General features: G+C 42.2%; 1 protein-coding gene and 1 pseudogene across 2 annotated transcripts in view; both read right to left on the bottom strand.

The window, feature by feature from the left end:
• The window catches only part of LOC139752036 (uncharacterized), an 84,012-nt gene that overhangs the window by 23,420 nt on the left and 47,086 nt on the right, over positions 1 to 13,506 (bottom strand). The window lies entirely within an intron of this gene.
• On the bottom strand, positions 1,960 to 3,987 carry LOC139751768 (2-hydroxyacyl-CoA lyase 1 pseudogene; annotated as a pseudogene).

The following is a 13,506-nucleotide window of genomic DNA, read 5'->3' as shown; positions in this document are numbered from 1 at the left end:
TCACAAGCCAATATTCCAATTTCATGTTAAGAGAAGTGGTCCAGGTAGTAGGATACAGTGGTTAAATTGATGAGAACTACTATTGACGTTTGTGTAAATAAATTATACATTTCCCTTTTCCACAGCCAGAGGCTGAACCATTATGTGACATTCATTTTTTTCAGTTCATTTCAAGCTAGAAGTTTCAGTTTTCTAAATTATTTCTTACATTTTTCATATGTATATATATATATATATATATATATATATATGTGTGTGTGTGTGTGTGTGTATGTGTGTATATGTGTGTATGTGTGTATATGTGTGTATGTGTATATATATATATATATATATATATATATATATATATATATATATATATATGTGTGTGTATGTGTGTATATATATATATATATATATATATATATATATATATATATATATATATATATATATATATATATATATATATGTGTGTATATATATATATATATATATATATATATATATATATATATATATATATATATATATATATATATATATTATCCCTGGGGATAGGGGAGAAAGAATGCTTCCCACGTATTCCCTGCGTGTCGTAGAAGGCGACTAAAAGGGGAGGAAGCGGGTGGCTGGAAATCCTCCCCTCTCATTTTTTTCAATTTTCCAAAAGAAGGAACAGAGAAGGGGGCCAGGTGAGGATATTCCCTCAAAGGCTCAGTCCTATGTTCTTAATGCTACCTCGCTATCGCGGGAAATGGCGAATAGTATGAAAGAAAGATATATATATATATATATATATATATATATGTATGTATATATATATATCATCCCTCGGGATAGGGGTGAAAGAATACCTCCCACGCATTCCTCACATGTCGTAGAAGGCGACTACAGGGGACGGGAGCGGGGGGCCAGAAATCCTCCCCTCCTTGTATTTTTAACTTTCTAAAAAATGGGAAACAGAAGGAGTCACGCGGGGAGTGCTCATCCTCCTCGTAGACTCAGATTGGGGTGTCTAAATGTGTGTGGATGTACCCAAGATGTGAAAAAAGGAGAGATAGGTAGTATGTTTGAGGAAAGGAACCTGGATGTTTTGGCTCTGAGTGAAACGAAGCTCAAGGGTAAAGGGGAAGAGTGGTTTGGGAATGTCTTGGGAGTAAAGTCAGGGGTTAGTTAGAGGACAAGAGCAAGGGAAGGAGTAGCAGTACTCCTGAAACAGGAGTTGTGGGAGTATGTGATAGAATGTAAGAAAGTAAATTCTCGATTAATATGGGTAAAACTGAAAGTTGATGGAGAGAGATGGGTGATTATTGGTGCATATGCACCTGAGCATGAGAAGAAAGATCATATATATATATATATATATATATATATATATATATATATATATATATATATATATATATATGATGTCTGTTGGGGATGAGAGAGCTTGGGAAGTGAGTCAGTTGTTGTTCGCTGATGATACAGCACTGGTGGCTGATTCATGTGAGAAACTGCAGAAGCTGGTGACTGAGTTTGGTAAAGTGTGTGAAAGAAGAAAGTTAAGAGTAAATGTGAATAAGAGCAAGGTAATTAGGTACAGTAGGGTTGAGGGTCAAGTCAATTGGGAGGTAAGTTTGAATGGAGAAAAACTGGAGGAAGTAAAGTGTTTTAGATATCTGGGAGTGGATCTGGCAGCGGATGGAACCATGGAAGCGGAAGTGGATCATAGGGTGGGGGAGGGGGCGAAAATCCTGGGAGCCTTGAAAAATGTGTGGAAGTCGAGAACATTATCTCGGAAAGCAAAAATGGGTATGTTTGAAGGAATAGTGGTTCCAACAATGTTGTATGGTTGCGAGGCGTGGGCTATGGATAGAGTTGTGCGCAGGAGGATGGATGTGCTGGAAATGAGATGTTTGAGGACAATGTGTGGTGTGAGGTGGTTTGATCGAGTAAGTAACGTAAGGGTAAGAGAGATGTGTGGAAATAAAAAGAGCGTGGTTGAGAGAGCAGAAGAGGGTGTTTTGAAATGGTTTGGGCACATGGAGAGAATGAGTGAGGAAAGATTGACCAAGAGGATATATGTGTCGGAGGTGGAGGGAACAAGGAGAAGTGGGAGACCAAATTGGAGGTGGAAAGATGGAGTGAAAAAGATTTTGTGTGATCGGGGCCTGAACATGCAGGAGGGTGAAAGGAGGGCAAGGAATAGAGTGAATTGGATCGATGTGGTATACCGGGGTTGACGTGCTGTCAGTGGATTGAATCAGGGCATTTCCCGCGTTAGCGAGGTAGCGTTGAGAACAGAGGACTGGACCTTTAAGGGAATATCCTCACCTGGCCCCCTTCTCTGTTCCTTCTTTTGGAAAATTAACAAAAATGAGAGGGGAGGATTTCCAGCCACCTGCTCCCTCTCCTTTTAGTCGCCCTCTACGACATGCAAGGAATACATGGGAAGTATTCTTTCTCCCCTATCCCCAGGGATAAATCCCTAATAATACTTTACAATATAATGTTATCAAAGTTAGTTAAAATAAATCTGCTGCCTTCCCACAAAAGCCAAAAAGTTATGTATAAAACCAATAAGGATTCAGTCAATCCTTGTTTGTGAACACAAGGAAAAATACAAAACAATTATTCATTCATATGTTGTTAATATTTTGAAATGCAAATGCATCATATTCTTCTGACTTAAAGTTTGGAGCGTGTCAGCCAGTCAAAGTCTTGAACTTTACGTTGAGCTCAAGGGTTGATCATCACATCAATAAGTGAAGGCTTGTTTTCTTCTTCAAGAGCCTGACTAACTGCCTCTTGCAGTTCAGGGACAGACTTACAGAAGAAACCAGTTTCACTGAACATTGAAGCCATGCATTCATAGTGTACAGTTGGCAGAAGTGATGGTGGTGGAGTTGCAATAGCAGCATCCATTCCATCTCTTATTTCATTGAACAATTCCTTGTCCAAACCACTGTAGATGCCATTATTGTTTACAATGATGACTATGATGGGTAGTTTTTAGCGGTAAATTGTTTCCATTTCCATACCACTAAAACCAAAAGCAGAATCTCCTTCAACACATATAATTCACTTGACTGGAGCATGGTCTTGTGCCCATAAGGCTGCTGCAATGACATAACCAAGACCAACACCCATTGTACCAAAAGTACCTGCATCCAATCTGTGGCATGGAAATTTCCTGAGCAAAATAGTCCGTCCAATGTCCATGGTATTGGCTCCTTCACTGACAATAATACAATCATGTGGTAACAGCTGGTACAGATGATGAAGTACTGCGTAGTAGTTCAAAGGTTCTGAAATATCCTGGGCCATTTTAGTACTAATGCTTTTGTTGTCCTGCACTTTCTCTTGAAGTTGAGACCACCAAGGTGAGTGTGAGGCAACAAGAGTTCCTGGTACGGCTTCTTGGAGCTGGCCACAAACTGCCCTTAAGTCACCTAGCAAAACAACACCTCCATTCACACTGTTGTGGAACTCCTCAGAACATAAATCCACATGTATAAACTTTACATCTGATGCATATCGTAGAGGGCGACCAAAATGAAGAATTCAATTCAATCTTGCTCCAAGAAGCAGAATCACATCAGCCTCCAACAATGCTTTGGTGCAAGCAGGAGCCACACACAAAGGGTGGTCATCGGGTACAACTCCTTTGCCCATTGGTGTAGGTAAGAAGGGTATACCAGTCTTTTCTAACAAACAATGGATCTGTTCTTCAGCACGGGCATAGGCAGCACCCTTCCCTACCACCATCGGAGGACGCTGAGCACAACAAAGCAGTGTAACTGCCTCCAAGACGGAGTCTCGTGATGCTAGATTTTTTTTTTTTTTTTTTTTTTTTTTATACTTTGTCGCTGTCTCCCGCGTTTGCGAGGTAGCGCAAGGAAACAGACGAAAGAAATGGCCCAACCCCCCCCATACACATGTACATACACACGTCCACACACGCAAATATACATACCTACACAGCTTTCCATGGTTTACCCCGGACGCTTCACATGCCTTGATTCAATCCACTGACAGCACGTCAACCCCTGTATACCACATCGCTCCAATTCACTCTATTCCTTGCCCTCCTTTCACCCTCCTGCATGTTCAGGCCCCGATCACACAAAATCCTTTTCACTCCATCTTTCCACCTCCAATTTGGTCTCCCTCTTCTCCTCGTTCCCTCCACCTCCGACACATATATCCTCTTGGTCAATCTTTCCTCACTCATTCTCTCCATGTGCCCAAACCATTTCAAAACACCCTCTTCTGCTCTCTCAACCACGCTCTTTTTATTTCCACACATCTCTCTTACCCTTACGTTACTTACTCGATCAAACCACCTCACACCACACATTGTCCTCAAACATCTCATTTCCAGCACATCCATCCTCCTGCGCACAACTCTATCCATAGCCCACGCCTCGCAACCATACAACATTGTTGGAACCACTATTCCTTCAAACATACCCATTTTTGCTTTCCGGGATAATGTTCTCGACTTCCACACATTTTTCAAGGCTCCCAAAATTTTCGCTATATATATATATATATATATATATATATATATATATATATATATATATATATATGTAAGGCATGCGTACGTGTAGGAAGAGAGGAAAGTGATTGGTTCTCAGTGAATGTAGGTTTGCGGCAGGGGTGTGTGATGTCTCCATGTTTGTTTAATTTGTTTATGGATGGGGTTGTAAGGGAGGTAAATGCAAGAGTTTTGGAAAGAGGGGCAAGTATGAAGTCTGTTGGGGATGAGAGAGCTTGGGAAGTGAGTCAGTTGTTGTTCGCTGATGATACAGCGCTGGTGGCTGATTCATGTGAGAAACTGCAGAAGCTGGTGACTGAGTTTGGTAAAGTGTGTGGAAGAAGAAAGTTAAGAGTAAATGTGAATAAGAGCAAGGTTATTAGGTACAGTAGGATTGAGGGTCAAGTCAATTGGGAGGGAAGTTTGAATGGAGCAAAACTGGAGGAAGTAAAGTGTTTTAGATATCTGGGAGTGGATCTGGCAGCGGATGGAACCATGGAAGCGGAAGTGAATCATAGGGTGGGGGAGGGGGCGAAAATCCTGGGAGCCTTGAAGAATGTGTGGAAGTCGAGAACATTATCTCGGAAAGCAAAAATGGGTATGTTTGAAGGAATAGTGGTTCCAACAATGTTGTATGGTTGCGAGGCGTGGGCTATGGATAGAGTTGTGCGCAGGAGGATGGATGTGCTGTAAATGAGATGTTTGAGGACAATGTGTGGTGTGAGGTGGTTTGATCGAGTAAGTAACGTAAGGGTAAGAGAGATGTGTGGAAATAAAAAGAGCATGGTTGAGAGAGCAGAAGAGGGTGTTTTGAAATGGTTTGGGCACATGGAGAGAATGAGTGAGGAAAGATTGATCAAGAGGATATATGTGTCGGAGGTGGAGGGAACGAGGAGAAGTGGGAGACCAAATTGGAGGTGGAAAGATGGAATGAAAAAGATTTTGTGTGATCGGGGCCTAAACATGCAGGAGGGTGAAAGGAGGGCAAGGAATAGAGTGAATTGAATCGATGTGGTATACCGGGGTTGACGTGGTGTCAGTGCATTGAATCAGGGCATGTAAAGCGTCTGGGGTAAACAATGGAAAGCTGTGTAGGTATGTATATTTGCGTGTGTGGACGTATGTATATACATGTGTATGGGGGTGGGTTGGGCCATTTCTTTCATCTGTTTCCTTGCGCTACCTCACAAAAGTGGGAGACAGCGACAAAGCAAAAAATAAAAAAGAAATATATATATATATATATATATATATATATATATATATATATATATATATATATCCCTGGGGATAGGGGATTAAGAATACTTCCCACGTATTCCCTGCGTGTCGTAGAAGGCGACTAAAAGGGGAGGGAGCGGGGGCTGGAAATCCTCCCCTCTCGTTTTTTTTTAATTTTCCAAAAGAAGGAACAGAGAATTGGGCCACGTGAGGGTATTCCCTCAAAGGCCCAGTCCTCTGTTCTTAATGCTACCTCGCTAACGCGGGAAATGGCGAATAGTTTAAAAGAAAAGAAAGAAAATACATATATATATTGGGAGTTGATAGAGTTGATAGAGATGCTCTGTGGAAGGTATTAAGAATATATGGTGTGGGAGGAAAGTTGTTAGAAGCAGTGAAAAGTTTTTATCGAGGATGTAAGGCATGTGTACGTGTAGGAAGAGAGGAAAGTGATTGGTTCTCAGTGAATGTAGGTTTGCGGCAGGGGTGTGTGATGTCTCCATGGTTGTTTAATTTGTTTATGGATGGGGTTGTTAGGGAGGTAAATGCAAGAGTTTTGGAAAGAGGGGCAAGTATGAAGTCTGTTGGGGATGAGAGAGCTTGGGAAGTGAGTCAGTTGTTGTTCGCTGATGATACAGCGCTGGTGGCTGATTCATGTGAGAAACTGCAGAAGCTGGTGACTGAGTTTGGTAAAGTGTGTGGAAGAAGAAAGTTAAGAGTAAATGTGAAAAAGAGCAAGGTTATTAGGTATAGTAGGGTTGAGGGTCAAGTCAATTGGGAGGTGAGTTTGAATGGAGAAAAACTGGAGGAAGTGAAGTGTTTTAGATATCTGGGAGTGGATCTGGCAGCGGATGGAACCATGGAAGCGGAAGTGGATCATAAGGTGGGGGAGGGGGCGAAAATTCTGGGGGCCTTGAAGAATGTGTGGAAGTCGAGAACATTATCTCGGAAAGCAAAAATGGGTATGTTTGAAGGAATAGTGGTTCCAACAATGTTGTATGGTTGCGAGGCGTGGGCTATGGATAGAGTTGTGCGCAGGAGGATGGATGTGCTGGAAATAAGATGTTTGAGGACAATGTGTGGTGTGAGGTGGTTTGATCGAGTAAGTAACGTAAGGGTAAGAGAGATGTGTGGAAATAAAAAGAGCATGGTTGAGAGAGCAGAAGAGGGTGTTTTGAAATGGTTTGGGCACATGGAGAGAATGAGTGAGGAGAGATTGACCAAGAGGATATATGTGTCGGAGGTGGAGGGAACGAGAAGTGGGAGACCAAATTGGAGGTGGAAAGATGGAGTGAAAAAGATTTTGTGTGATCGGGGCCTGAACATGCAGGAGGGTGAAAGGAGGGCAAGGAATAGAGTGAATTGGAGTCATGTGGTATACAGGGGTTGACGTGCTGTCAGTGGATTGAATCAAGGCATGTGAAGCGTCTGGGGTAAACCATGGAAAGCTGTGTAGGTATGTATATTTGCGTGTGTGGACGTGTGTATGTACATGTGTATGGGGGGGGGGTTGGGCCATTTCTTTCGTCTGTTTCCTTGCGCTACCTCGCAAACGCGGGAGACAGCGACAAAGTATAAAAAAAAAAAAAAAAAAAAATATATATATATATATATTGTGGGGGGCCAGAAATCCTCCCCTCCTTGTATTCTAACTTTCTAAAATGGGAAACAGAAGAAGGAGTCACGCAATGAGTGCTCATCCTCCTCGTAGGCTAAGATTGGGGTGTCTAAATGTGTGTGGATGTAACCAAGATGTGATAAAAGGAGAGATAGGTAGTATGTTTGAGGAAAGGAACCTGGATGTTTTGGCTCTGAGTGAAACGAAGCTTAAGGGTAAAGAGGAAGAGTGGTTTGGGAATGTCTTGGGAGTAAAGTCAGGGGTTAGTGAGAGGACAAGAGCAAGGGAAGGAGTAGCAGTACTCCTGAAACAGGAGTGGTGGGAGTATGTGATAGAATGTAAGAAAGTAAATTCTAGATTAATATGGGTAAAACTGAAAGTTGATGGAGAGAGATGGGTGATTATTGGTGCATATGCACCTGGGCATGAGAAGAAAGATCATAAGAGGCAAGTGTTTTGGGAGCAGCTGAGTGTGTTAGTGGTTTTCATGCACATGACTGGGTTATAGTGATGGGTGATTTGAATTCAAAGGTGAGTAATGTGGCAGTTGAGGGAATAATTGGTATTCATGGGGTGTTCAGTGTTGTAAATGGAAATGGTGAAGAGCTTTTAGATTTATGTGCTGAAAAAGGACTGGTGATTGGGAATACCTGGTTTAAAAAGCAAGATATACATAAGTATACGCACGTAAGTAGGAGAGATGGCCAGAGAGCGTTATTGGATTACGTGTTAATTGACAGGCACGCGAAAGAGAGACTTTTGGATGTTAATGTGCTAAGAGGTGCAACTGGAGGGATGTCTGATCATTATCTTGTGGAGGCTAAGGTGAAGATTTGTATGGGTTTTCAGAAAAGAAGAGATAATGTTGGGGTGAAGAGGGTGGTGAGAGTAAGTGAGCTTGGGAAGGAGACTTGTGTGAGGAAGTACCAGGAGAGACAGTACAGAATGGAAAAAGGTGAGAACAATGGAAGTAAGGGGAGTGGGGGAGGAATGGGACGTATTTAGGGAAGCAGTGATGGCTTGCGCAAAAGATGCTTGTGGCATGAGAAGCGTGGGAGGTGGGCAGATTAGAAAGGGTAGTGAGTGGTGGGATGAAGAAGTAAGATTATTAGTGAAAGAGAAGAGAGAGGCATTTGGACGATTTTTGCAGGGAAAAAATGCAAATGAGCAGGAGATGTATAAAAGAAAGAGACAGGAGGTCAAGAGAAAGGTGCAAGAGGTGAAAAAGAGGGCAAATGAGTGTTGGGGTGAGAGAGTATCATTAAATTTTAGGGAGAATAAAAAGATGTTCTGGAAGGAGGTAAATAAAGTGCGTAAGACAAGGGAGCAAATGGGAACTTCAGTGAAGGGCGCTAATGGGGAGGTGATAACAAGTAGTGGTGATGTGATAAAGAGATGGAGTGAGTATTTTGAAGGTTTGTTGAATGTGTTTGATGATAGAGTGGCAGATATAGGGTGTTTTGGTCGAGGTGGTGTGCAAAGTGAGAGGGTTAGGGAAAATGATTTGGTAAACAGAGGAGAGGTAGTAAAAGCTTTGTGGAAGATGAAAGCCGGTAAGGCAGCAGGTTCGGATGGTATTGTAGTGGAATCTATTAAAAAAGGGGGTGACTGTATTGTTGTCTGGTTGGTAAGGTTATTTAATGTATGTATGATTCATGGTGAGGTGCCTGAGGATTGGCGGAATGCTTGCATAGTGCCATTGTACAAAGGCAAAGGGGATAAGAGTGAGTGCTCAAATTACAGAGGTATAAGTTTGTTGAGTATTCCTGGTAAATTATATGGGAGGGTATTGATTGAGAGGGTGATGGCCTGTACAGAGCATCAGATTGGGGAAGAGCAGTGTGGTTTCAGAAGTGGTAGAGGATGTGTGGATCAGGTTTTTGCTTTGAAGAATGTATGTAAGAAATACTTAGAAAAGCAAATGGATTTGTATGTAGCATTTATGGATCTGGAGAAGGCATATGATAGAGTTGATAGAGATGCTCTGTGGAAGGTACTAAGAATATATGGTGTGGGAGGCAAGTTGTTAGAAGCAGTGAAACGTTTTTATCGAGGATGTAAGGCATGTGTACGTGTAGGAAGAGAGGAAAGTGATTGGTTCTCAGTGCATGTAGGTTTGCGGCAGGGGTGTGTGATGTCTCCATGGTTGTTTAATTTGTTTTTGGATGGGGTTGTTAGGGAGGTGAATGCAAGAGTTTTGGAAAGAGGGGCAAGTATGAAGTCTGTTGGGGATGAGAGAGCTTGGGAAGTGAGTCAGTTGTTGTTCACTGATGATACAGTGCTGGTGGGTGATTCATGTGAGAAACTGCAGAAGCTGGTAACTGAGTTTGGTAAATTGTGTGAAAGAAGAAAGTTAAGAGTAAATGTGAATAAGAGCTAGGTTATTAGGTACAGTAGGGTTGAGGGTCAAGTCAATTGGGAGGTAAGTTTGAATGGAGAAAAACTGGAGGAAGTAAAGTGTTTTAGATATCTGGGAGTGGATCTGGCAGTGGATGGAACCATGGAAGCGGAAGTGGATCATAGGGTGGGGGAGGGGGCGAAAATCCTGGGAGCCTTGAAGAATGTGTGGAAGTCGAGAACATTATCTCGGAAAGCAAAAATGGCTATGTTTGAAGGAATAGTGGTTCCAACAATGTTGTATGGTTGCGAGGCGTGGGCTATGGATAGAGTTGTGCGCAAGAGGATGGATGTGCTGGAAATAAGATGTATGAGGACAATGTGTGGTGTGAGGTGGTTTGATCGAGTAAGTAACGTAAGGGTAAGAGAGATGTGTGGAAATAAAAAGAGCATGGTTGAGAGAGCAGAAGAGGGTGTTTTGAAATGGTTTGGGCACATGGAGAGAATGAGTGAGGAAAGATTGACCAAGAGGATATATGTGTCGGAGGTGGAGGGAACGAGGAGAAGTGGGAGACCAAATTGGAGGTGGAAAGATGGAGTGAAAAAGATTTTGTGTGATCAGGGCCTGAACATGCAGGAGGGTGAAAGGCGGGCAAGGAATAGAGTGAATTGGATCGATGTGGTATACCGGGGTCGATGTGCTGTCAGTGGATTGAATCAGGGCATGTGAAGCGTCTGGGGTAAACCATGGAAAGTTCTGTGGGGCCTGGATGTGGAAAGGGAGCTGTGGTTTTGGGCATTATTACATGACAGCTAGAGACTGAGTGTGAACGAATGGGGCCTTTTTTTGTCTTTTCCTAGCACTACCTCGCACACATGAGGGGGGAGGGGGATGTTATTCCATGTGTGGCAAGGTGGCGATGGGAATGAACAAACGCAGTGTGAATTGTGTGCATGTGTATATATGTATGTGTCTGTGTGTGTATATATATGTGTACATTGCGATGTATGGGTATGTATATTTGCGTGTGTGGACGTGTATGTATATACATGTGTATGGGGGTGGGTTGGGCCATTTCTTTCATCTGTTTCTTTGCGCTACCTTGCAAACGTGGGAGACATCGATAAAGCAATATAAAAATATAGAAATATATTTTTTTTTCATACGATTCGCCATTTCCTGCATTTGCGAGAGAGCGTTAAGAACAGAGAACTGGGCCTTAGAGGGAAAATCCTCACCTGGCCCCCTTCTCTGTTCCTTCTTTTGGAAAATTAAAAAAAAAACGAGAGGGGAGGATTTCCAGCCACCCGCTCCCTCCCCTTTTAGTCGCCTTCTACGACACGCAGGGAATACGTGGGAAGTATTCTTTCTCCCCTATCCCGAGGGATAAGAAATATATATATATATATATATATATATATATATATATATATATATATATATATATATATATATATATATCCCCAAAGGGGATAAGAGTGAGTGCTCAAATTACAGAGGTATAAGTTTGTTGAGTATTCCTGGTAAATTATATGGGAGGGTGAAGGCATGTACAGAGCATCAGATTGGGGAAGAACAGTGTGGTTTCAGAAGTGGTAGAGGATGTGTGGATCAGGTGTTTGCTTTGAAGAATGTATGTGAGAAATACTTAGAAAAGCAAATGGATTTGTATGTAGCATTTATGGATCTGGAGAAGGAATATGATAGAGTTATAGAGATGCTCTGTGGAAGGTATTAAGAATATATGGTGTGGGAGGCAAGTTGTTAGAAGCAGTGAAAAGTTTTTATCGAGGATGTAAGGCATGTGTACGTGTAGGAAGAGAGGAAAGTGATTGGTTCTCAGTGAATGTAGGTTTGCGGCAGGGGTGTGTGATATCTCCATGGTTGTTTAATTTGTTTATGGATGGGGTTGTTAGGGAGGTGAATGCAAGAGTTTTGGAAATAAGGGCTAGTATGAAGTCTGTTGGGGATGAGAGAGCTTGGGAAGTGAGTCAGTTGTTGTTCGCTGATGATATAGCACTGGTGGCTGATTCATGTGAGAAACTGCAGAAGCTGGTGACTGAGTTTGGTAAAGTGTGTGAAAGAAGAAAGTTAAGAGTAAATGTGAATATATATATATATATATTTTTTTTTCAGACTATTCGCCATTTCCCGCGTTAGCGAGGTAGCGTTAAGAACAGAGAACTGGGCCACTGAGGGAATATCCTCACCTGGCCCCCTTCTCTGTTCCTTCTTTTGGAAAATTAAAAAAAATTGAGAGGGGAGGATTTCCAGCCCTCCGCTCCCTCCCCTTTTAGTCGCCTTCTACGACACGCATGGAATACGTGGGAAGTATTCTTTCTCCCCTATCCCCAGGGATAATATATATATATATATATATATATATATATATATATATATATATATATATATATATTTTTTTTTTCTTTTTTTTTGCTTTGTCGCTGTCTCCCGCGTTTGCGAGGAAGCGCAAGGAAACAGACGAAAGAAATGGCCCAATCCACCCCCATACACATGTATATACATACGTCCACACACGCAAATATACATACCTACTCAGCTTTCCATGGTTTACCCCAGACGCTTCACATGCCATGATTCAATCCACTGACAGCACGTCAACCCCGGTATACCACATCGATCCAATTCACTCTATTCCTTGCCCTCCTTTCACCCTCCTGCATGTTCAGGCCCCGATCACTCAAAATCTTTTTCACTCCATCTTTCCACCTCCAATTTGGTCTCCCACTTCTCGTTCCCTCCACCTCCGACACATATATCCTCTTGGTCAATCTTTCCTCACTCATTCTCTCCATGTGCCCAAACCATTTCAAAACACCCTCTTCTGCTCTCTCAACCACGCTCTTTTTATTTCCACACATCTCTCTTACCCTTACGTTACTTACTCGATCAAACCACCTCACACCACACATTGTCCTCAAACATATCATTTCCAGCACATCCATCCTCCTGCGCACAACTCTATCCATAGCCCACGCCTCGCAACCATACAACATTGTTGGAACCACTATTCCTTCAAACATACCCATTTTTGGTTTCCGAGATAATGTTCTCGACTTCCACACATTCTTAAAGGCTCCCAGGATTTTCGCCCCCTCCCCCACCCTATGACCCACTTCCGCTTCCATGGTTCCATCCGCTGCCAGATCCACTCCCAGATATCTAAAACACTTTACTTCCTCCAGTTTTTCTCCATTCAAACTTACCTCCCAATTGACTTGACCCTCAACCCTACTGTACCTAATAACCTTGCTCTTATTCACATTTACTCTTAACTTTCTTCTTTCACACACTTTCCCAAACTCAGTCACCAGCTTCTGCAGTTTCTCACATGAATCAGCCACCAGCGCTGCATCATCAGCGAACAACAACTGACTCACTTCCCAAGCTCTCTCATCCCCAACAGACTTCATACTTGCCCCTCTTTCCAAAACTCTTGCATTCACCTCCCTAACAACCCCATCCATAAACAAATTAAACAACCATGGAGACATCACACACCCCTGCCGCAAACCTACATTCACTGAGAACCAATCACTTTCCTCTCTTCCTACACGTACACATGCCTTACATCCTCGATAAAAACTTTTCACTGCTTCTAACAACTTGCCTCCCACACCATATATATACATATATGTGTGTGTGTGTATGTCTGTGTATGTATATGTATATATACGTGAAAATGTATAGGTATCTATATGTGCATGTGTGGGCACTTATGTACATACATGTGTATGTACATAGAAGAATGTGTGGAAGGCGAAAATGTTATCTCGGAGAGCAAAAATGGATATGTTTGAA

This window comes from Panulirus ornatus, chromosome 12, assembly GCF_036320965.1.
Source record: "Panulirus ornatus isolate Po-2019 chromosome 12, ASM3632096v1, whole genome shotgun sequence".
Classification (NCBI taxonomy): domain Eukaryota; kingdom Metazoa; phylum Arthropoda; class Malacostraca; order Decapoda; family Palinuridae; genus Panulirus; species Panulirus ornatus.
The sequence above is the reverse complement of the archived record's forward strand: the minus strand, read 5'-3'. Positions and strand labels throughout refer to the sequence as shown.